Source organism: Miscanthus floridulus, chromosome 13 (genome assembly GCF_019320115.1).
Source record: "Miscanthus floridulus cultivar M001 chromosome 13, ASM1932011v1, whole genome shotgun sequence".
NCBI lineage: Eukaryota > Viridiplantae > Streptophyta > Magnoliopsida > Poales > Poaceae > Miscanthus > Miscanthus floridulus.
In genome coordinates this window covers 35,063,820-35,089,021 of record NC_089592.1, presented here as the reverse complement: position 1 = coordinate 35,089,021, position 25,202 = coordinate 35,063,820, and the positions used below count along the sequence as shown (strand labels likewise).

General features: G+C 50.9%; 1 pseudogene; it reads left to right on the top strand.

Moving 5' to 3' along the window:
* The first annotated feature begins 333 nt into the window (after positions 1-333).
* The window catches only part of LOC136499724 (bifunctional dethiobiotin synthetase/7,8-diamino-pelargonic acid aminotransferase, mitochondrial-like), a 52,991-nt pseudogene continuing 28,122 nt past the window's right edge, over positions 334-25,202 (top strand).

Here is a 25,202-nt window from a genome sequence, read left to right as displayed (position 1 = left end):
GTACTCAACCGCCATTGTATGGGAGCCCTACCTCCCCCTAAAACCCCTTCTATGCCCGCTAAATTTGGAGAAGGAGGGGAGAGGCCGGAGAGAGCTCACGCTGAACTTACCCGACATTGGCGAGCTCGTCGTCTCTAACGCTAGCAAGCTCCTTGCTAGAACCCTAGCCGTGGGCACGGGCATGGTGAGGCACGTGGGCGCAGTTGCCAGCACTTAGTGCTGGGAGAGTGCCTCTCTCTTGAAAAAAAGTGAAGAGTCCTCCAATTCCATTTTCATCTTATCTCCTAAACAAACACTACCTCAATTTCAATCTTGCTCCTCCTCCAATGGCCCATGCCCAAACCTCCTCCCCGTCCAAAACCCACCACCATTGTAGCCATACTTCATCACCTCTTCCTCCACCACGCCTGCCGACGCCTCCAGACCTCTGGCACTGACTCCTCCATTCCCCTCTCCTCCCCAACCTTTGCCATTTTTGGCACCAACACTGGCGTCGGCAAGACCCTCGTCTCTGTAGGCCTCACTACTATGCTCCTCTCCTCCCTATCCCCTTCCATCTCGTCCATTGCCTACCTCAAGCCGCTTCAGACTGGCTACCCCATTGACTCCGAGGCATGCTTCGTCTTCAGCAGGGCCTCTGCACTGCTCCGCGCCTCCCCTTCCCCCGAGCCACCTGCCTCGTCGCCTCATGTCGCACCCTCTTCCCGTCGCCCACCGTGGAGGCCAAGGCGGAACCCCTCCACGAGAGCCAGGAGAAGGTGGTCAACTATGGAGCAGATGCGGCAGAGGAGATGAAGGTGCTATCGTGCTGCACGGTGTATGCATGGCAGGAGCCGGTGTCGCCTCACCTAGCAGCAGAGAGGGAAGGAATGGCGGTAGGGGATGATGAGGTCAAGGGGTGCATCGAATAGTGGCTACTGGAGGAAGGCGTGTGGGAGGGTGGGGAGATGTGGAAGATTGTGGGGGTATTAACCCCTATACCCTTATGGCTAAGCTTGGGCCGGCTCGGATCGATGGGTCCGGTCCACCCGAAAGACAACATGCGGCCCAGCCAACCTGATCGGAGTCCCGCACAAGGAGTCAAGGCGGATTTGGCGATCAAGCAGGATCCTGGTTGGTTAGAATAGGAATCCTTATCCGGCCACATATGGAAATTGTAACTGACTAGGATTAGTTTCCAGATCTATAACCCTGCCCCCCGGACTATATAAGGCGGGCAGGGGATCCCTCTAAAAAACATCTCTCATTGACATACAGCAATACAAATCAAACGCAGGACGTAGGTATTACGCCTTCTTGGCGGCCGAACCTGGATAAAACCTCATGTCTATCTTGTGTCACCGTCTTGTTTGTGGCTTGCACATCTGTCTGCCGACAATCTACTACCTTGGGCATACCCCTAGGTAGACTGCCGACCATATTTCGTCGATAGTGGCATGCCAGGTAGGGGGTGTGCGTACTGCTCTCCAAGCAAACAAGATGGTCATCATCTCTGGCTCCATGGATACGCTGAACGGCCTCATGTTCACCATCGACTAGATCACCTGGACCACCGGCTTCGACGACTTCATCGCCATGGCCACGGAGGAGGCATGGATTCAGTCTGCGCCGACCACTTCTTCACCTGCGTCGGCTATAGCTCCGACCACAACAGGTACGGCTCCGACCACGATGGACCTAGCTCCGACCACGGTACATCTGGCTCCGACCATGCCTGCATCATCTTCAGCCACGCCGACAACTCGTCATCCGCTTCTCCGCTACAAAGGGAAGCAGATCGACAACACCGACCTGCTCAACTCCATCGATCGGGTCGGCACCAAACTCGCTGAAACCCTAGCTCTGGTAAGTATGATTCAAAGTCAACCTAACGAGCAGGTAACCAGTCCCCACAATAGATCTACCTGACCAGCTCGGACCAGTCATCCTGCACGACTTGGTACAGATCTTGTGGTCATATCTACTCCTAAAGGGTGCTCCGCTCATCGCCGGCCAGCCTTCGTGATGGGTCTCCAGCTCTCTGAGTACGAAGCCTCGATGGAAAACTACCAGGTCTAGCCCTACGGCCTACGAAACGCTACCTCCAGCTACGCGTATAACCTACAATGCCGCTTGGATCTGTGTTTTATGCACCGACCTCGGCTGAAGCCGCGCAACTTCGTCAACATGATCCGGACTAAAGATTATCAAGAAGGATCCGTCCACACAGTCCAAGAGGGCGACTCCAGCTCCTCGTCTGGCATTGCATCTAATGCATCTGTCCACACCGAGCTTCAGCATCATGAAGACGATGGCGCCAAGTACGATCTGGATCTGCCAGACCATGCCCCGGGGTTTTCACAATTCCCGTCTTTCCCGCCAAGACGAGGGGATTTGATCCATGTTGTCAGCAATGACGAACCGCCAGCAGTTGGTGAAACAGAACAAGAAAGGACTGTGCACGAAGCACTCAATATTGACCAGTTTAATCGCCGGCAAATCAAAGCCGAAGCAAACCAGGAGGCGCGACGCATAAGGGTCCAGCCACGTGACCTCAACGATGCATTCGACAGGGTGGGGGACAAATAGGTCTTCAGGACTCCAAGTGCCAACATAGCCGTTGCCATGGCAACAATGCAATAGCTACCCAACACCCCAGAAACCCAAGCGGTTAGCGATGAAATATAAGCCTATCTAACGGCTACCATGGCCCAGACCACAGAGATTGTAAATCAAGTCCGAGCTCCATCTATCTCAGTCGAGTCAAGCCATAGCCGCCAGCTCCCAAGTCGCTCACAGCCACTCAACCCACGCGGCTCGCGCAACAACGACCCATTAGACAACCGTCAAGGTGGAAACGGTGGCCACGATGGTGGTCAGGATGACAACCACCGTCGGGAGGACGACCGTCATGACGTCTGGGACGATAATCGCCGTGGCAACCACGACAATCGCCACGATAACCACGATCGCAGGGCTAATCCAGATGGCGATCAAGATCGCCGCGATGGCAATAACGATCTCCGCCATTACCTCGGTGGATGCAATCTGCGCGCTTGCATCAACCAGAGAGCCGACGATCGAGCATCCTATGAAAGCTATCGCCGCATGGAGTATGACACTGCCCACGGTCCGTCGGGTTTAAAGCAGTTTACTCCACACTTTCGCCAAGTCATATGGCCCAAGAATTTCAAGCTCGAGAAACTTCAGAAGTATGACAGCAAGGAAAACCCCGAATTATGGGTCATGCTCTACGAAACCATGTGTAGATCAGCCATGGCTGACGAGCACGTCATGTCTAACTACTTCCTAGTCGCTGTTGGCAATGCAGGTCACCAATGGCTGGTCAACTTGCTGGCGAACTACTTTGATTCTTGGTAGGAGCTTAAGCAAGCCTTCATCGACAATTTCATTGCTACTTGTGAACAACCGGGCAACAAGTATGATCTACAATGGATCCGAGATCGGAAAGATGAGCCACTACGCAAGTACATTCGGCATTTCTCAGAGATGCGCATCAAGGTGCCATCAATCTCCGACAATGAGGCAATCGAGGCTTTCATCACTGGCCTCAGCTTCCACGATGCCCTAAGAGACAAGCTCCTCCGGAAGAGACCTAAATCGGTCACAGTGCACCTATCCACCACTAAGAAATATGCGGACGCCGACGATGCTAAGAAGATTATTATTGAAGAAGCAGCAAGGGTTCCATGCTCTGACCACCCCCACACCGCGATGACTACCGTGGCAACCGTGGTCAGAACAACAATTTTGACCACCGCAACCAGCGCAACGACTTCCGCGATCACCATGACCAACGTAATTAGTGGCGTAACCGTCGTGACGATTACAGGAGCAAGCGTGCTCGGGAAGACGACGGCGAGGTCAATACCGTTAAAAAGGGTGGCAGACATCGTAATTACGAAGACGACTACGCCAAAGCATTGAAGGGGCCCTGCCAGCTCCATCCTAGGTCAAACCATACCATGGAGAAATACCGCATTCTCAAGTCTATCTATACGCGTCAATAGGCTCCGGATACATCCGACAAGCCTAACGATGCAGGGGAACAACGCAATGAGGATAACGACGATGACGATGCAGACCCTCGTCACAAGTACGTCAAGCCAACCGATCGCATGCACACCATCATCGGAGGCAAAGTGTCCATTGAGACCAAGTGGGAATGCAAGCTGCTCGCCCATGCTTGCTTGAACATGGCCAATGCCGACAACCTCCTCGCTGATCCACGGCTCCCTCCGTGGTCTCACCACGAAATCTCTTTCAGCAGAAAGGACCAATAGGCCACAATACCTAAGCCAGGACGTTTTCCCCTGGTCCTCGATCCTTGTATTAACAAGGTCCAGTTCGACAGAGTACTAATCGACGGCGGCAGCTCCATCGATATACTGTTCAAGAATAGTCTGCCTGCCCTGAAGATAGCTCAGGTGGATCTAAAGCCATACGAGGCATAGTTCTGGGGTGTTCTCCCCGGACAGAACTCTACACCTCTCGGGTAGATCACGCTACCTATACAGTTTGGGACCCCGAACCACTTCCACATCGACTACGTCAACTTTGTGGTCGATGACTTCAACGGCACCTACCATGCTATTCTTGGTCGACCATCGCTCACCAAGTTCATGGCCATACCTCATTACAGGTATCTGGTGCTCAAGATGCCTACCGAGAAAGGAGTCCTAACCCTCTGAGGTAACGTGTATGCTGCTTACACCTGTGAAGACGATAGTTTCAAAATAGCAGAGGCCCATGACCTCTCTATTCGCATGTCCGAGACCATGCTTGATGCTAAGAAGACCTCAACCGACCACCTAGAGATCCCAAAGCTCGAGGCTCCACGCAAGAACATCAAGTCAAAGGAGCACAAGGTGATCCAGCTGGTCAACGGTGATTCCAGCAAAACGGCCCTTATCGGGGCCAACCTGGATCCCAAATAGGAAGACACGCTCGTCGGGTTCTTGAGGAACAATGTGGATGTGTTCGCATGGAAACCTACTGACATGCCCGGTGTACCTCGGAACTTGATCGAGCACTCCTTGAATGTCAACAGCAAGGCCAAACCTATCAAGCAGAAGCTACGACAAAAAGGATGCGATTAGGGTAGAAGTTACATGGCTTTTGGCAGTGGATTTATCAAAGAAGTGTATCATCCGGAGTGGTTAGCCAACCCGGTTCTTGTACACAAAAAGAATAATGAATGGAGAATGTGCGTTGATTACACTGATCTCAACAAACACTGCCCTAAGGACCCCTTCGGCTTACCTCGTATAGACGAGGTCATAGATTCAATCGCCGGTTGCGAGCTCCTTTCCTTTCTTGATTGCTACTCTAGTTATCACCATATTGCTCTCAAAAAGGATAATCAGATCAAGACATCTTTCATCATGCCTTTCGGCACCTACTGCTACACTACTATGTCATTCAGGCTCAAGAACGTCGGGGCTACATACCAACATGCCATTTAGGCCTGCCTCACAGATGAGATAAAAGATGACCTTGTAGAGGCCTATGTGGATGATGTAGTTGTCAAAACCAAGGAAGCACATACCCTTGTTGACAACCTAAAACGCACCTTCGCGGCCCTCAATACATTCTAATGGAAGTTAAACCCAAAGAAGTGCATCTTTGGTGTTCCTTCTGGTATACTGCTAGGCAACGTCGTCAGTTACGATGGCATATGCCCTAATCCAGAGAAAGTCAAAGCTGTCTTAGACATGAAGCCCCCCAAAAAGGTGAAGGATGTCCAAAAGCTTACTGGATGCATGGCTGCTCTCATCCGCTTCATATCAAGATTAGGAGAAAAAGGACTACCGTTTTTCAAACTGCTCAAAGCATCCGAGAAGTTTGAGTCATTGGAGGAAGCAGACGCTGCCTTCACGTAGCTAAAACAATACCTTACATCACCTCTGGTCCTCACTGCTCCTAGAGAAGACGAAACTCTCTTACTTTACATTGCGACAACCAATCGGGTGGTCTCCACTACCATGGTGGTCAAGCGCAATGAGCTGGGCAATGCCTATAAGGTACAGTGGCCAATTTATTTCATCAGTGAAGTACTCAACGAATCCAAGACTAGGTACCCATAGATTCAGAAACTGCTCTACGCCATACTGATAACATCCCGAAAGTTGAGACATTACTTCGACGGATATCGTGTGGTGGTCATGACCGAGTACCCTTTGGGGGACATCATTCGCAATAAGGATGCAAACGGGCGCATCGTCAAATGGGCAATGGAGCTATGCCCCTTCTCCTTGGAATTTGCAAGCCGTACTACAATCAAGTCTCAGGCACTCATCGATTTCATCGTCGAGTGGACAGACTTAAGCACTCCTACCTCTCCGAGATCCGATGAATATTGGACGATGTACTTCGACGGCTCTCTCAACATTGACGGTGCGGGAGCAGGAGTTCTTTTCATGTCACCATCCAAGGAGCAGCTCCGGTACGTCCTCAGGATTTATTTCCCGGCATCTAATAACGCCATCGAATATGAAGCATGCCTGCATGGTTTACGCATTGCGGTTGAGCTTGGTGTTAAACGTCTCTACGTCTATGGAGACTCGGCTCTGGTCATCAACCAACTCAACAAGGACTAGGACACAACCAGCGAGAAGATGGACGCATACTACAAATTGATCAGAAAGCTGGAAGGCAGGTTCTATGGCATTGAGTACATACACGTGGTCTGGGACAAGAATCAAGCAGTGGATGCACTATCAAAGTTAGGATCATCCCGAGCCAAAATCCCACATGGCGTATTCGTCCAAGACCTGCTCATGCCTTCCATCGAAGAGGAAGATTCCACGGCAAGCAAGCCTCTAGACCAGCAATTGGTGGCTATGGTTCCAGAATCGAGCACCATTGAGCCGCCTCTGACCACTCATGAGCCCGACTGGAGAATACCTTTCATCAAGTACTTAATAGATGGTAGCGATTATACTGATCGGACAGAAAACGAGCGCCTAACATGTCGCAGCAAGCAGTATCTGCTCGTCGATGGCAAGTTATGGCGCAAGAACGCAAAGGAGGAAATCTTGATGAAGTGTATAACCCAGGAAGAAGGTGAACACCTCCTGGACCAAATCCACTCTGGCTCCTATGGCAACCATGCGGCCTTAAGAACATTGGTCGGCAAGGCTTTCCGAGCAGGGTTCTATTGGCCGTTAGCAGTAGCCGATGTAGAGAAGCTAGTCCGCCACTATGAGGGTTGTCAGTTCTTCAGCAAGAGAATCCACATACCAGCACATGAGATCCAGACAATACCAACCTCCTGGCCCTTTGCATGCTGGGGAAATTTACATGCATCTTTGTGCTGATCGACAAATTTTATAAGTAGATAGAACACATGCCTCTGGTACATGCATCTTCAGAGAAGGCTGTCATGTTCCTCGACTAGGTCATCCACCGTTTCAGCATACCCAACAACATCATCACCGATCTGGGTACTCAGTTCACCGGGAACGCTTTTTGGGACTTCTACGATAAAAGGAGCATAGTAGTAAAATACGTCTCGGTGGCGCACCCTAGAGCTAATGGACAAGTCGAGCAGGCAAATGGCATGATCTTGGACACATTGAAGAAGAGGATGTATAGAGAAAACGACAAAGCTCCCGGAAGATGGCTCAAAGAGTTACCAGCTGTGGTCTGGGGCCTCAGAACGCAGCCCAGTCATAACACCGGTGTCTCACCATACTTTATGGTTTATGGCGCTGAGGCAGTCCTCCCACCAGATATAGCTTTCTGATCAGCACGGGTAGAGAATTTTGATGAAGGCAAGGTTAATGAAGTACGGGAGCTAGAAGTGAACAGCGCAGAAGAGAAAAGGCTCGATTCTTGTATACGTACGGCCAAATACCTTGTTGTTTTGCGCAGGTACTACAACAAGAATGTTAAAGAGTGGTTCTTCGTGGTCGGGGACTTAGTCCTGAAGTGGAAGACGAACCAGGCTGGTGTCCACAAACTCGCAACCCCATGGGAGGGACCCTTCATGATCAAGGAAGTCACACGACCAACGTCTTACAGGTTAGCTCACCTAGATGGTACGGACATACCAAACTCATGGCACATCGACAAGCTTAGATGTTTCTATGCTTAACTACTGAGATATGTACTCCTCTTATACTTTTGATTTACTTCAATAAAGCAATTATGATTCCTCCGACCACTCTAATGTGTCACTTTGAATTTTATGGTTATTCTAACTTAGCCAGTAAAAGCCGACCACCACTCCTTCTATGGTTTTCAGAGTAGGCCATGTCTCTGGTTCCTCCCAACACATGCATGGGATCCGCTCTCTACGTTACGGGTGATCAGCAGGTCCCCCTTGGTTTGACTTGTCCGCGTCTATGTGTGCACAGGTCACTGTACCTCACACTCTGACCACATGGCAAGCTAGGGCCGCACAAACTTTTTAGGATGATGTGTCGAGCAAAATGGTACAACTAAACAGAACGTTAAGATGTTCTCACTTAGTTACACCAACATAAAGTTTCAAGCTTAAATACGTTTTATACAAAGCAAACAAGCTTATAATGATATACAGTTATGTTATTACAAGCTTGCCTGAAGAGGCTCAAGTTTACAATAACACACCTATGTCCTCCTTCTATAGCTCTAAGCCTATTACATTGGCTGGTCAGGGCGCGTGGCACTTACTGCTCGCTGATTCCGACATCCTACTCGAGTCTCGGGGACTCTTGTGCTAGTCGAGCTGAAGGGGATGGCCCCGCCAATGCTTGGCTGGTTGAGACTGCAGGCTTCGTTGGTTGGTTTGCAACTGATGGCATTTCCTGCTGACTCATCAGTGGCATACCCTATACAGGTGCTGTCCCACCTCCACATAGGTTAATGTTGCCAATTATCTTTGACGACAAGTCTAGCTAGGCCATCCGAAGCTCCTCCACCTTGTCTGGGTCTACCTCCTTTGGGTACCTAGCCTCCAGGCGCTTGAGATCGATCAGGGGGTAGTGAGCACGCACCATGCTTAGTACATGGGCACCCGTGTACTCACCCGCCTCCTTCACGAACTCTTGGAACCATCCCCACGCTTGTCTACATCTCTCGACCAGTCCGAGCTGGGGCGTCCTTGGCTCTTCCTCTATGAGCGCTGAGTCGATAAGGTTGAGGACGGGGACAATGCCAGTTGCCACTTCTTGGCATCGTTTCTTCCACATGTCCCGCTCCTCGATGGCCTTGAGGCATCATGCTTTCCAGCCATCACGCTCTTTGATCACGGCCTCCAAATGCCTCTTAGCATTGACTTTTAAAACTGAACACCGTGCAAGATATCAAAATGTTAGGGCATGACAAGACAAGGCGGGCAACAGAATGAGAAAGGTGGTCTGGAATACTTACTTTTCAGTTCCTCCTTCATTTTGGTGGTGTGGTCCTAGAGTTGAGACTGGCTGCATGCCAGTTTCTCGTTGTCCTCCTTCAGATGACCACACTCTGCGGTCATGCGGCTATTCCCCTCTTGGAGGCAGGTTACTTTAGCTTCTAAGCCTGCATTATAGCTGTCACTACCAACAACACAACAATATGTGTTACACACCTGCTATGATAAAGTAAAAACTTACTTATTCTTTCCTGCTCTTTGTTATTAAGCTGGCTGACCAGGTTCTGGTTCTGTGCCTCTAGCTCTACCCTCTTCTAGTCGACGGCTTCAAGTTGGCGGCGCAAGTGTTCCACCTCAGCCACCAGTTCTTTATTATTCGCCGTGATTCCCTCAATCTGGTCGAAGCACCTCTTTTGATACTTCGTGGTCTTCATCAAGTCCTGCATATAAATAAGCTAAGTCAGTCAGATCGACTACATAACAGGGTCAAGTGGTCAAGCCAAACATACCTAGACTTCTGTCACCAGATGCTTCGCCGCTCATTCGACTCTTAGGGTCTCTTCGACCCCTAGGATTTCTTTGTGCATAACCCATTCGTCGTTCTGCTAGCGCGACACATATACATGTTGTCACTTATCTTGGGGATGGCCCAGGACCTCTTCTACTTCGTCCTCTTTAGCCTCCTGTTCAGGGGGCGGCACTGGTCTGGAGTCTGCAGTCTCCGCGACCACCATGGCTTTCCCACGAGCCGTTGCATCAGCAAGAGTGCTCTGTGCCACCTCCGGCTGCTGCTCCTCGGCTGGATCCACCTTAGCAGGGGTTGTGCTCGGAGCACTTATACTCTGCTCGGCTGTCTTCTCGACCAGCCGCTCAGGGACTGATGTCTGGTCGTCTGCCTGCTGAGGTCCCGGCAGAGTTCCTTCTACAGGTTCCTCCATGGCTAGCTGCTGGGCAGTTTTCCCGCCATTGCTAGCGAAGTCGTGCCACACCCAGCTAGCTGGTCAGGATTTTCGGTGGACGCTGACCTAATATATCAGAGAAAAGTTCATAAGATAATAGTATTCAATACAAATTATAAGCTTACATCAAAGTTATAGATACTTACAGCTTCGAAGCTCAGAATGATGTGGCGAAGGAGCGTCTCTTTGACCGCCCCTGCTCCGCATGCTCGACAGGTTCCATCGGACCTCTTTCCACCACCGGTACAGGTGTCGGGGTTTGATGCTCGACACTTCCCTCACTTTTCCTCTGTGTTGCAGTGGTCGGTGATGTGATCACTGCTGGCACAGAGGAACCACCCTGCTCCGTTGACCCCATTTGTCTCCTCCTCTTTCAAGGGATGAGCTAGAAGATGTCCGCATCCTCTGCTTCATCGTCCGAAAGGGGGAAGATGGCTTGGCATCGTTTGTTGGCAGCTAGACGCTTGCTAGCAGCTCTGGTCGATGCATCCTCCACAGCCTCGAGTGTCGCCCAGTGGACGTTGTTGGTCCTAGCGCTGGTCTGGGCAGCTAGGCCGGCAACTTGCAGCCAATCCACACCGAGGGGCGGAGACACGAACACTGCTGCCCAGTCACGACCATTACTCTGAGACACATGATAGGGACAACAGTCAATTTCTTGTTACAACATGATTCTACAGTTACAAGGAGGCATCATTTACCTTTAGGGGAGGTCGAGCCAGCTTGAAGGCATGCTTGATGTCGTTTAACCTAATGTAATTGGGATCGGCCAGGTTGAATAGCTCCCCAATCCTAGCCTTGAGTTCTATCTTGTCGAGCGCCTCTTTCCTAGTCCTCATTGGATCTGCGCTCCCCTGGTACTCGAAGCCAGGATGTACCCTCTTCTAGCAAGGCTAGATCCTTCGGCTGATCAAGTTACCGACCACACTTGGGCCATCTAGCCTTCCCCACGGGATCATCCCAAGCAGTTTTGCGATCTGCTCCAAGTTCTTGGGCTTCTCCGACCAGCTGTTTTTCTTCTCCGGAATTAGCCCCACGTCGCACAGGGGGATTGTGTTTGGCTCTTCATGGATGTAGAACCACTTCTTGTACCACTCGTCCAGTGAGGTGTTCTAGGGCAGTGCAAGTATTGGGCTTTCATACCGTCATGCAGATTTAGGTAGATGCCTTCGGCTATCTTTGAGCCACCGCTCCCTTTCTTTCATAGACAGAACAGGTGGCGAAAGAGGTCGAAATGGGGCTAGAAGCCACCATAGGCCTCGCAGAGATGGATGAAGGTGGAGACAAGAAGAATCGAGTTGGGATGCAGATTGCAAATCCCAATCTCGTAATACAAGCAGAGACCCTGAAGGAAAGGGTGCACTAGAACCCCAAAACCCCATTTGAAGAAATCCTCGAACACCACAATCTCACCTGGTTGTGGGTCAGGGAAGCTTTCTCCTTCTGGCGCATGCCATCCAGCGAGCGCCTTGTTGTGAAGCACACCCATGGCGATGAGGTCTTCAATGGTCTGCTCATTGCTCCTTGACTTCCACCACTCCTTCGCCATGACTCCGCCTTTCTTCTGGGCATCTCTCTTCGCCATTAATCTGCCCTTGTTAAGGGAGTGGATGCGGTGGAGGGGGGATTGGTGATGATTTTTGGGGGAATAGGGTTTGGCAAGAGGAAGAAGAAGGTTGTGGTGGCGAATGACAATGGGGAACGGTATGAGTAACTTACCAGATCTACATTATAAATAACAAAGAGCTCCATCATTTTGTCTGCCCAAGATTATTGGGAAACATGCGCACACGCCGTAGACGGTTGTTCACACAACCTCGAGATCTATGCCAATAAACGCGCCCCTTCGTTACTAGTGTACGTGCCTCTTCGTTGATAGTGTAGGAGGGCCCACACTGACACACCTCCATACAGGTGTCAATCGACTGTTTGCCAGAAAAGAGTAAGAAGATAGAGTGATGTACTATACCCATCTGCTTTTTTGACCAAACATGCCAGACTTGACTTGGCAGAGAAAGGAGATCAATAAATACACCAAATAATATACAAGTGGCGTTTGTATTTTCGTTGCATGTCTTGTTCTCAAGGATGGATCAGACTACTATAATGCTCGGGGACTGCCCAGACTAGGGCTATGCTCAGGGACTGCCTAGACCATGGCCATGCTCGTGGACTGCCAAGACCACTACCGTGCTCGGGGATTGCTCCGACCACCGCCGTGCTCGGGGACTGCTCCGACAACTGATGTGCTCGCGGACTGTCCCAACCACTGCTCGGAGAATGGTTCTCCTCGGCTACATGTGATTTGTACTCACATACAGTTGAGAGACATTTATTTAGACCTTGCTACAAGGCTCATACCTTGCCTTCCAGCAAGCTCGGGGACTACGTCAGTACGATGCACCTGCCGGTGCATCTCATATCGCCTGTACAACGATTGGATTCTTAACTTTGGTGGAAATTCTTTTTTAGACCCTGGCACCATGTGCCTGCATCACCTACTACTAGGCTCGGGGACTAAGTGGGCACACTTCACCTTGCGGTGAATGTGTTTTAATCGACCCCTATGTTTTGAATGATTGTAAGGATTATCAATGTGCTTGGGGACTGTCCCGATCACTGCTCGGAGAATGGTTCTCCTTGACTACATGTGAGTTGTACTCACATACAGTTGAGAGACATTTATTTAGACCTTGCTACAAGGTTCATACCTCGCCTTCCAGCAAGCTCGGGGACTACATCGGTACGATGCACCTATCGGTGCATCTCGTTTTTGTTTGTACCACAATTGGGTTCTCAACTTAACTGGGAATTCTTTTTAGACTCTGGCACCACATGCCTACGTCACCTACTACCAGGCTCGGGGACTAAGTGGGCAAACTTCACCTTGTGGTGAATGTGTTGGTTTTTTCGACCCCTACAACTCTAACGTTCAAGGACGCTATGCTTCAAGACCACTTACATTTCTTTCCAGAAATACAAGTGGGCACACTTCTCAGGACAGAAATCTTTATCTTTTTTCTTAAGACCACCATACATTCTTTGGACAACTTACTTCTCCGGCGATGATGGTGGTCAGAAATGTCAAGAACTCAAGCCTTACTTGTTGGAGAAGGTTAAAATGGCATGTTGCAACATAATACATGGTGCTCGGGAACTAGCTGTGGGGGTATTAACCCCTATACCCTTATGGCTAAGCTTGGGCCAGCCCGGATCGATGGGTCCGGTCCAACCGAAAGACGACGTGTGGCCTAGCCAACCTGATCGGAGTCCCGCACAAGGAGTTAAGGCGGATTTGGTGATCAAGCAGGATCCTAGTCGGTTAGAATAGGAATCCTTATCCGGCCATATATGGCAATTGTAACTGACTAGGATTAGTTTCCAGATCTGTAACCCTGCCCCCGGACTATATAAGGCGGGCAGGGGATCCCTCTAAAAAACATCTCTCATTGACATATAGCAATACAAATCAGACGCAAGACATAGGTATTACGCCTTCTTGGCGGTCGAACCTGGATAAAACCTCGTGTCTGTCTTGCGTCACTGTCTTGTTTGTGGCTTGCGCATCTGTCTACCGACAATCTACTACCTTGGGCATACCCCTAGGTAGACTGCCGACCATATTTCGTTGACAAAGGTGCTGGAAACTACTGGTGGCGTTGCCAGCCCTAGTGCCTCCGGTATGCTGCAGTGTGACCTATACTAGTGCGTGCCTTTGACTCCTTGTAGCTTAGCTATTGATTTCATAAACATGCCTTATTTCTTTGCTTTATTTTTATTGAATTTGGATATGATGTGTCTAGGACAGAATGGACACAAATGACATTTGGGTTTTGTTTGTTGCCTATGGTGGTTGTGCTTGTGCATTGCAATTCAGCATCGTGATAATTGATTTGATGTCCATGCATATTGCATATACTATCTGAAATATAGTTCAATGGAAGCATAATTTAGTAGACTCTTGTATGGAAATCATAGTCTTAATGGTATTCATACAGCCATATCATTTTTTTAGAAAAAAAAGAAGTTTATTCCAGTCTCTACAAGAGTTTTGTACACAACCAATTCTTATTATGGGTCCAGGCTCATGGTGTTTTTTAGCTCTCAAAAAGTGAAACCAAACAAAGGGATGATTGACTAAATGCTAAGCTATTTCAACGACAACCGTCCATGCTTGGTGAATATTTCCATAGCCAGAGTCTCTTGCGACATTGTCGGTGTTTTCGGACTAGCAATGAGTAAATTTGTATTTGTACGTCTGGCTCGGATGGTGTGCTCAGAGGACACAAGGGTTTATACTGGTTCGGGCAGAATGCCCCTATGTCTAGTTCACCGCTGCTCGTGTTACCAGCACTTGGTTTGCAGTAGGTGTTACAAACAGGTGAGAGAGGGAGAGGATCCTAAGTCTCTGGTGGAAGGAGTAAACGGATGATGAGAGCTCACTTGCCACTCAGCCATGTGCTCATGTCATGCTCTTGTGTCTAGATCTCCCCTTTCATGGGGTGCCCTACTTCCTCTTTTATAGGCAAAGGGAAAGCGTGGGTTATAGAGGAGGAAAAAGGAGAAGAACGAGAGAGATAAGAAAGCTTCCAGGGTTGCTGGGTCCTTCTCCTTCATGCAGGTCCCACTGATCCTGTAGATATCAACAGGGATGGTTCCATGTCATGGTCCTGTTCGTCACTAGCACCCTGCGTAGGCATCATCTACCAGTCATGGCATTCCACTCCATCCCGGTGGACGTCGTGGTGAACTGACGCACCTATCAGCATCCATATGAGGATTAGGCAGAACAGCACCGGCATGCTCGACACTATTCTTGATGTGAATTCCCAAGTATGGCCTGTCATGGCCATGGGTTACATTGATGCATGCCGGCCTCTTCCCTAGCGTCTGAGTTTTGACCCAGGCCCACACGTTTGAACCTAGAGTGGTTGGCGGCGGTATGGGTCCCCATCAGACGAGACAGAACCCGCGTCCTCGAGGACAGGCGAGACGGAGCTCGTGACCATGGGTGAGATAGAAACTGCATCCTTAGGGTCGGGCGAGATGGAGCCCATGGCCTCAAGGTCAGGCAAGACGGAGCCCGCGGCCTTGAGCGAGATGGAGCCCGCGGTCTTGGGGTCGGGCGAGATGGAGCCCACACCTAAGGGGTCAGGCAAGATAGAGCCCGCGGCCTCGAGGTCGGGCGAGACACGGAGCCCATGGCCTTGGGTTGGGTGAGACCTTTTAATATGTCTCGAGCCATCTGGGGAAGTCAGCGTGGGTGCTAACATCCTTCCTTTGGGTATCACTAATATCAATACCCGACAGTAGCCCCTGAGTCTGCGGAGGAGTAGAATATTTCTTTGGAGGCTTTTCTAGATGAGAAGACTCTAAGGGCCTTGGCCTTCTTTTTGTAGCCTACGGCGTGTCTTGGTAGGACGGCAATTCCCTTTTGTCACGATCAATCTTCTTGGGGGCGTGTAAACATAGGATTCGGGAGGTCGAATAGATTTTTGTTGATTCCGGTCCCCTAGAATCCGATCAGTCCGCCATCGTACTGCAACTGCATGTTCAGTCTCCTTGCGAGTCCAACTTCCCTTAAGCCTCCACGCATTGCAGGGGTCTGGTCCAGGGGTCAGCTCATCTTTGTGATCATCATCACTCAAGCATTTTTTTTGATAAAATGGAGGGGCTAAGGTTTGCCACATTTTTCCTCGATGGACAAAAATGGTGCTCGGTGAGCTGTTAACGGGCTAGTCCGAGTGGGGCCCTGGCTTCCCATTCATGGGGGTATGGCTTGGGTCAGCTGGTGAACGACTCTAGATTCTTAGTGGCCAATCCATATAGTTCTCGGGTCCATTCGACCGGTCCCAAGGGCTCGTTGCCTTTCTTCGACAAAAAACCATGGACTAGAAACCGACCAAGACTCAAACGTGGGCCGAGATGTCCGCGATGCTCGTGTGCCCAAGTATTGGCAGCTAGTGGGCCCATCCCATTTCACCCCTCACTCTAAGGGCACCCCGGAGCGGCTGTGAACCCATCAGAGGGCCAACCTTTGAACTCCTGGGCCTGAATGAGCCATAGGAGCATTTTTAGCTCCGTATCCTTCCTTACCTATGATGGTTCTCATGCCTATCTACACCGATGCCGAGCTAGATGACATTAAGAAGGAGGTGGCCCCTCTAGTACAGGACTTACTTGCCGAGATAGAGGATGAGATCATCCCCCAAGAAATTAGTTAGGTAAATAAGTCAGGTGGTGAACTTGTAATAAGTGGACAAGCTCTTAAATTTCATTATGGCCAAACAGATTTTGAACTATTCTCCCCTTTTTGTATAAAAAGGTTAATGTGTTCCGACCCTTTCCGTCGTTAAGGCTGTAAAGCATGGGGTGCGGTTGAAAAAACTCTAATCACGCTGGTATGCAAAAACACTACAGCCACTGGGGCGTAGGTTTCTTGCAGTCCCACCAGTTTTACTCAATATTTGTTTCTGCAACCCTTTCTTCTAGATCTTAATGTGAGAAAGGGTCAGGCATAGAGAATGTCTATTGGATAGATATACTCTTTAATGCATTCTGACTCTTTCTATAGTTAAGGCTAAAAAGCTCGGGGAGCAGGCCAAAAACTCTAATCACGCTGGTGAGCAAAAATGTCATAGCCGCTGGGGCATAGGTTTCTTGCGGTCCGACCAGTTTTACTCATCGTTTGTTTCTACAACAATTGCTTCTAGATCTTAACGTGAGAAAGGGTCGGACATAAAGAATGTCTACCAAATAGATACACTCTTATCAGCCCTGAGTGAGGCCCAACCCCTTGCCATTACTGGGGTCGGGAGTCACTAAATATCGAGGAGTCGATAATAAAACCGATAAGAGAAAGCATGTATAGATTAAGGGTAAAAGCGATGTAGCTATTTGATGTTCCAGGCATTGACGAAGACTTCACCATCCATGGTCTTGAGCTTATAGGTGCATGGTTGGAGCACCTCCGTGATGACGTACGGTCATTCCTATGGCGGAGAGAGCTTGTGGTGGTTCTTGTTGCTCTAGACGAGGTGGAGCACCAGGTCCCTGACATTGAAGGCCTGATCCTGCACTCGACAACTGTGGTATCGGCATAACGCTTGCTAGTACTTGGCTGAGTGGAGGAGGGCAATGTCACGCGCTTCATCTAGTTGGTCCATGGCATCCTTGAGGGATGCCTTGGCTCCCTGATTGTCATACGCCTTGGCCCTTGGTGCTCCATAATCCAGGTCGGTTCGGAGGATAGCCTCGGTACCATAGACCATGAAGAATGGCATGTAGCCAGTGGCCCAGCTAGGGCCATCCTTAGGCTCCAGAGCACCGCGGAAGCTCCGCGACCCATCATTTGTCAAACTTGTTCAACTGGTTGAAGATCCTAGGCTTGAGGCCTTGTAGGACCATGTCGTTTGCACACTTGACCTGCCTGTTCGTGCGGGCGTGCGCCACGGTGGTCCAATCGACACGGATGTGGTATTTATCGCAGTATTGGAGGAATTTTTTCTCGGTGAACTATGTGCCATTGTCTGTGATAATGGAGTTCAAGACTCCAAAGTGATGGATGATGTCATGGAAGAACAGCACGGTTTGCTCGGACTTGATCGCGGAGATCAATCGAGCCTCTATCCACTTTGTAAACTTGTCTATGGCAACAAGCAAGTGCGTATAGCCCCTAGGCGTCCTCTTGAGAGGTCCGACTAGATCAAGTCCCTAGACCATGAACGACCACGTGATGGGGATCATTTGGAGTGCTTGGGTCGGCAGGTGGGTCTGCCGAGCGTAGTATTGACACCCTTCATAGGTGCGCACAATCTGTTCTGCATCGGCTACTATGGTTGGCCAGTAGAAGCCTTGTCGGAATGCATTTATGACTAGGGTCCTAAGTGCGGCATGGTGCCTATAGACCCCACCGTGGATATCACTCAGCAACTGCTTCCCTTATTCGATGGGGATGCAGTGCTGTAGGATTTCGGTGTGGCTTCGACTGTAGAGCTCGCCCTCAATAATGACAAAGGACTTGGCATGACACGTGAGCCACCGAGCCTCTATTTTGTCTGTCAGCAGCTCCTCATAGAGGAGGTAGTTGAGGTAAGGCGTCCTTTAGTCGGTCAGAGGGTCAGGCTCTGTCACTGGATCCTCGTCAAGCTCCATGACTTCGGGGTCCGATGGAGCCACTAGCTAGTAAGCCCCCGAGCCCAGGGTAGGTGGCTCATCATTGGTCTGTTCTGCCTCATAGAGGACCGAGGACTTGTGCTGATTGCTGGCGAAGATGCCCGTTGGCACCGGCTCTTGGCCGGACGCCATTTTTGCTAGCGTGTCGCCGCTTCATTGAGAAGCCTCGGGATGTGATTGAACTCGAGACCGTCGAACTTATCCGCTAGCTAGCAAACTTTTTGGCAATACACAGCCATCTTGGCATTGTGGCAGCTTGATTCCTTCATGACTTGGTCGATGACCAGTTGGGAATCGCCCCGGACGTCAAGCCGTTGGATACCCAACTTGATGGTGATGCATAGGGCGTTGATGAGCACCTCATACTCGTCCACATTGTTGGAGGAGGGTAAATGGATGCGAACCATGTACCTCATGCGTACTCCGAGGGCCAAAACAAAGACTAGCCGCGCGCCGGCGCCTTTCTTCATCAACAATCCATCGAAGTACATCATACAGTACTCTTGGTCGATGACTGCTGGTGGTAATTGGATCTCGATCCACTCTGCAACAAAATCAGCCAGCATTTGGGACTTGATGGCCATTCGAGGGGCATATGAAATGCCTTGACCCATCAGCTTGAGTGCCCACTTCGTGATTCATCCTGTGGCATCCCAGTTTTGGACGACCTCACCGAGAGGGAAGGACGTCACGACCGTCACCAGATGCGACTCAAAGTAGTGACACAACTTTCTCTTGGCGATAAGGATGGCGTATAGGAGTTTCTGGATTTGGGGGTAGCAAGTTTTGGAATCAGACAAGACCTCGCTAATGAAGTACATGGGATGCTACACTTTGAGGCGTGTCCCTTTTCTTCTCGCTCTACCATTAGGGTGGCACTAACCACTTGCGTGGTAGCTGTAATGTAGAGCAGAAGCGATTCCCCGTCAGTTGGGGGGACCAGGATCAGGGCCTTTGTTAGGAGCTGCTTGACCTTGTCAAGTGCCTCCTGGGCCTCGAGTGTCAATTCGAAGTAGTTGGCCTTCTTTAGAAGCCAATAGAGGGGGAGACCTTATTTGTCGAGGCGTGAGATAAAGCAGTTGAGCACGGCGAGGCACCCTGTAACTCGCTGTACCCCCTTTATGTTCTGGATCAGGCCCATCCTCATGATGGCCGAGATCTTCTCTGGGTTGGTTTCGATGCCGCGCTTGGAGACGATAAATCCTAGCAGCATACCCCTTGGAACCCCAAAAATGCACTTCTCGGGGTTGAGTTTGATACTGTTTGCTTGGAGTTTCATGAAGGTCTACTCTAGGTCAGCTACGACCTGGTCAGTCAATTTGGATTTGACCATAATGTCGTTGACGTAGGCCATGATAGTGTGCCCGATGAGATCCCCGAAACACTTGAGCATGCAGCATTGGTACGTAGCCCCCGCGTTCTTTAGGCCAAACAACATTGTGATGTAGTAGAACTATCTGAATGGGGTGATGAAAGATGTCGCGAGCTGGTCAGACTCTTTCATCATGATTTGATGGTACCTAGAGTACACATCAAGGAAGCCAAGGGTTTTGCACCCTGAGGTCGAGTCGACTACTTGGTCTATGTGTGGCAAAGGAAATGGATCCGTTAGACACGCTTTGTTGAGACCCGTGTAGTCAACACACATTCTCCATTTCCCATTCCTTTTTCGTACAAGAATGTGATTGGCTAACCACTCGGGGTGGTATACTTCCTTGATGAACCATGCCACTAAAAGCTTTGCAATCTCCTCGCTGATGGCCCTGTGTTTCTCCTCATCGAAGCGACGCAGGCGCTGCTTCACCGGCTTGGAGCCTGGCCTGATCTTCAAGGCATGGTCGGCTACTTCTCTTGGAATGCCTGGTATGTCCGAGGGTCTCTACGTAAAGATGTCTCTGCTAGTGCGGAGGAACTCGGCGAGTGCACTTTCCTATTTAGAGGAAAGTGTGGTGCCGATGCGTAGCACTTTGCCCTCCGAGCTGCTGGGGTTTATGAGGATCTCCTTGGCGCCCTCTACAGGCTCGAAAGACCCGTCCAGCCACTTGGGGTTGGGCGTTTCTTCGATAACCTCCTCCCTGATGGCCGCAAGCTATTTGGAGGTGACAATTGCTGCCGCGTGTTCGTAGCACATGACCTCTCACTCATAGGTGCGCTAGAAGGAGATGCCGATGATGATGACTCCGCATGGACCTAGCATCTTCAACTTTAGATAGGTGTAGTTGAGGACAACCATAAACATTGCATAGCATGGACGTCCCAGGATGGTGTGGTAGGTCCCGTGGAACCCGACCACCTTGAAGGTAAGGGTCTCTGTCCTATAATTGGTCGGATTCCCGAAGGTGATGGGTAGATCGATCTGCCCAAGTGGCATGGCCTGCTTTCTAGGCACTATGCCGTGGAAAGGCACCCCGGTTGGCTAGAAGCGCGATCGGTCAATGCCCATGGCGTCGAGCGTTTTAGCATACATGATGTTGAGGTCGCTGCCTCCATCCATCAACACCTTGGTGAGCCACTTTGTGCCGATGATCAGGTCGACCACAAGCGGGTATCTTCCCGGCTGCGGGACGCTTTCTGGGTGGTCGGTCTGATCAAAGGTTATGGCGGACTCCGACCATTGGAGGAAGGAAGGCGCGGCTGGCTCAGCCATATAGACCTTGCAGCGCACAAGCTTCTGGCGGCGCTTGGAGTCATAGGCTGCCGACCCACCGAAGATTATGAGGCAGCCATCCAGCATCAAAAATCTATCATCCTTCCCCTCAGCGTCGTCTATGGATGGCTTGGGCTCCTTACTATGCTCCCCCTTGTTGGAGTCTCCAGACAAGAACCGCTTCATTAGGACGCAGTCCTTGTGTAGGTGCTTGACGGGGAAAGCATGGTTTGGGCATGGTCCTTCGAGCTGCTTCTCGAAGTGGTCCGGGGTACCCTCGGTGGGCTTCTAACCCCCCTTGTGGTTGGCAGTGGCCACGAGCGAGCCCTCGCATCATTGCTTGTTCTTCTTCTAGTTGGGGTGGTTGGAGGTGCCTTCGCCAGCGTCCTTGTCCCGCTTTACCTTGCCCTTGGGGTGGTCGAAAATCACCCCGACTGCCTCCTCGCCCGAGGCATGGTTGGTGGCGATGTCGAGGAGCTCCTTGGTGGTTTGCGAACCCTTACATCCTAGCTTGTGAACTAGGGACTCGTAGGTGGTCCCGGACAGGAAAGCTCCTATGACGTCGGCGTCGGTGACATCAGGCAGCTCGTTGCACTGCCGGGAGAAGCGCCAGATGTACCCACGAAGAGTTTCCCTAGACTTCTATTGGCAGTTTTTGAGCTCCCATGTGTTCCCAGGACGCGCGTATGTGCCCTGAAAGTTGCCCACGAAAATCTCTTTTAGGTCCGCCCAACTTTGGATTCGGTTGGACGAAAGGTGTTCCAACCACGTTCGCGCCGAATTGGCCAAGAACAATGGAAGGTTGTAGATAATGAAATTGTCACTATCTGCTCCACCGGCTTAGCAAGCAAGCTAATAATCCTTGAGCCATAGTCCGGGGTTTTCCCAGAGTATTTCATGATGTTGGTCAGCGGTCGGTACCACGGTGGGAAGACGACATTGAGGATGTGTCGGCCAAAGGCCTAAGGTCTTGGCAAGTTAGGGCTTGGGCTTCAGTCCTCACCACTATTGTAGCGTCCTCCATGACAAGGGTGGTAGTCGTAGCAACCCTCCTCCCTCTCATTGCCATGGGCTCGCCTACGGGCATCGAGGGTGTTGTGCGCATCATGGTGGAGGCCAAAACGCTCATGCACCGAGGCCACAGCGCGTGGCCTACCACCTTGCTACGCCTGGTGGACTAATACGTCCCTGTCGGGTCGTTCTAAGGGCGTGCGCTGGCTGGCGTTGAGCTCATGTCGTTGGGATAACGAGCTCTAGGCCTGCTGCGTCGCTGCACGCTCGAGTAGCGTGCGAATCTCATGATCGGCCGATGATCCTCGGGTGTCGCGGGCTCCGGAAGCCCCCAGAGCAAGGCCATTGTAGCAGCGATGTTCTGGCTTGCCTAGGTGAAGTGTGGGAGGGCTTCATCATCCTCGATGATCCTCCGGTTCAAGTCGCATGCCACGGCGTGCGCACGCCCACTGTCTCTGTGGCGCTTGATCTCTCGTCTGAGCTTTGTGCGTTCCTCCTTGAGCTGGAGTCATGCTTCTTCGAGCTCTTGGTGCCGTGCCCTCAGCTGCTCTCACTGTTCACCTAAATGGTCGTTTAGCCCATTTAAACACCGTGTAAATGCTACATGGTGGTGTGCCGTTTCCGTTTAATCACCCGTTTACCCCGTTTAATTGACCATTTAGCCTGTTTAATGGGACATTTTGCCCAAATAATTGCTAAATAGTAGGTGACCAACTGTTTACCGTTTAACATTTAGGAAAACACTGGCTGCTCTACCTACAGGCGAGGTGGGGCCCCTGCATCCCCCTCGACCTCATCGTCAAGGTTGTCTGTTGGGGTAGCCCCTCCCTCGTGGATGCTTTGGATGTATCCCTTGTGGGTACCTGCCATGAAACATTATCGTAAGGGGGGATGGCTCCCCCTGCTGGAGTCAAAGTCGGAGGGCGACTCTGATTCTCCTGCAAGAACATTGTGGAAAGATTCCACGACGTATTCAGTCATCCCCACGAACTCGTCGTTCGTAGGGGATGGGGGCATGCGTTGCGCCACAAGGTGGCCAACGGTCTCTGCGGCGTTGCGTAGACCAAACGGGAGCGCTGTCGGGGTGCTCTGGATGAGGTATTCTGGGGAGAGCAGCTCTCCTCTAGCAAGTTGTGTCATGATGTTGGCGAACAAGAAGGTGAGGCAGCACAAGTCCTCCCGGGACAGTCAGGGTCCCAACAAGGCGCCGAGTTGGCGCTCTAGCCTCCCGTAATCGAAGCCGAGGAGCTGGTCGCTCCCGGGGGCATGAGCCTCTAGTGCATGTAGCTATAGCTCCTCAAGCGCCTCGGCGATCGTCTCGAGGCCGATGGAGTGGAGAGGCTAGACGGCGGCGGAAACCTATGCCAACTCTCCCTCCATCGTAACAATGAAGTCTAGGTTCTTGAAGCGCACGTGCGGGCCCGGGATCTAGCTGATGCTATGACTAGCCATCTAAGGCCTGATGTGGACGTCGAGACGCGCAAAAACCCCCAACCTGACGTGCCAACTGTCGGTGTTTTTTGACCACCGATGAGTAAATTTGTATTGACATGTCTGGCTCAGCTGGTGTGCTCGGAGGACACAAGGGTTTATACTGGTTCAGTTCGCTGTTGCTCGTGTTACCAGCAATTGGTTTGTAGTAGGGGTTACAAACATGCGAGAGATGGAGAGGATCCCAAGTCTCTAGTGGAAGGAGTGAATGGGTGATGAGAGCTCACTTGCCGCTCAACCATGTGCTCGTCTCGTGCTCTTGTGTCTAGATCTCCTCTTTCATGGGGCGTCCTGCTTCCCCTTTTATAGGCGAAGGAAAAGTGTGGGTTACATAGGAGGAAAAGGAGAAGAACGAGAGAGAAGAAGGCTTCCAAGGTTGCTGGGTCCTTCTTCTCCTTCATGTGGGTCCCGCCGATCCTGTAGATGTCAACAGGGATGGCTCCATGTCGTGGCCCTGTTCGTCACTAGCGCCATGCGCAGGCATCATCTATCGGTCATGGCATTTCACTCCGTCCTAACGGGCGTCGTGGTGAACTAACGCGCCTGTCAGCGTCCGTACGAGGATTATGCAGAACAACACCGGCATGCCTGACATTGTTATTGATGTGAATCCCCAGGTATGGCCCGTCATGGCCGTGGGTTACATCGAGGCGTGCCAGCCTCTTCCCTGATGTCAGAGTTTTGACCCAGGCCCATATGCTTGGACCTGGAGTGGTTGACAGCGGTATGGGTCCCCATCGGACGAGACAGAACTTGTGTCCTCGAGGTCGGGTGAGACAGAGCCTATGACCTTAGGCGAGATAGAAACCGCATCCTTAGGGTCAAGCGAGACAGACCCCGCACCCAAGGGGTCAGGCGAGACAGAGCCCATGGCCTCAAAGTTAGGCAAGATGGAGCCCGCGGCCTTGATGTCAGGCGAGACGTAGCCCGTAGCCTTGGGCGAGACAGATCCCATGTCCTTGGGGTCAGGCAAGACGGAGCCCGTGGCCTCGAGGTTGGGCGAGACGGAGTCTGCGGCCTTGGGGTTGGGCAAGACCTTTTAATACGTCTCGAGTCATCCAGGGAAGTCAGCGTGGGTGCTAACTTCCTTACTTTGTGTATCCCTAATATCGATACCCGACAGACATGCTCACTTCAAAATAGGCCTATCGCTCTTTGTCTGTAGGGCGTTCCAGTGGTAATTGGAAATAATAGTGAAGGTTTTTTCCAACATGGTAAAACCGAATTTCATTACAAAAGCAACAAAATTACAAAGTTTGCAAGTTCACAGACATAACTTCCTGCCAATAACTTCCCCATGCCCATGCCTTTGACCACCAAGGGATCAGATGGCACTGGCCCTACTGAACACATCAAGCAAGACAATAGAACAAACAAGGTTCGCTAGGAAACACCAACCCAAGTATGGCTACTTAAACTTTTTCTGATACAGGCCAGGGGCACTGCCATCAGCACACAGGCTGGAAAATAGGATAACTACAGAAGACAATCACCCAGTGCCATGAATGATGAGTTACCGGTCATCTTGGTCGTCTTCCTCTCTGACTTTCTTGTGGATGTAGAGCGACATTACCTTCAGTCT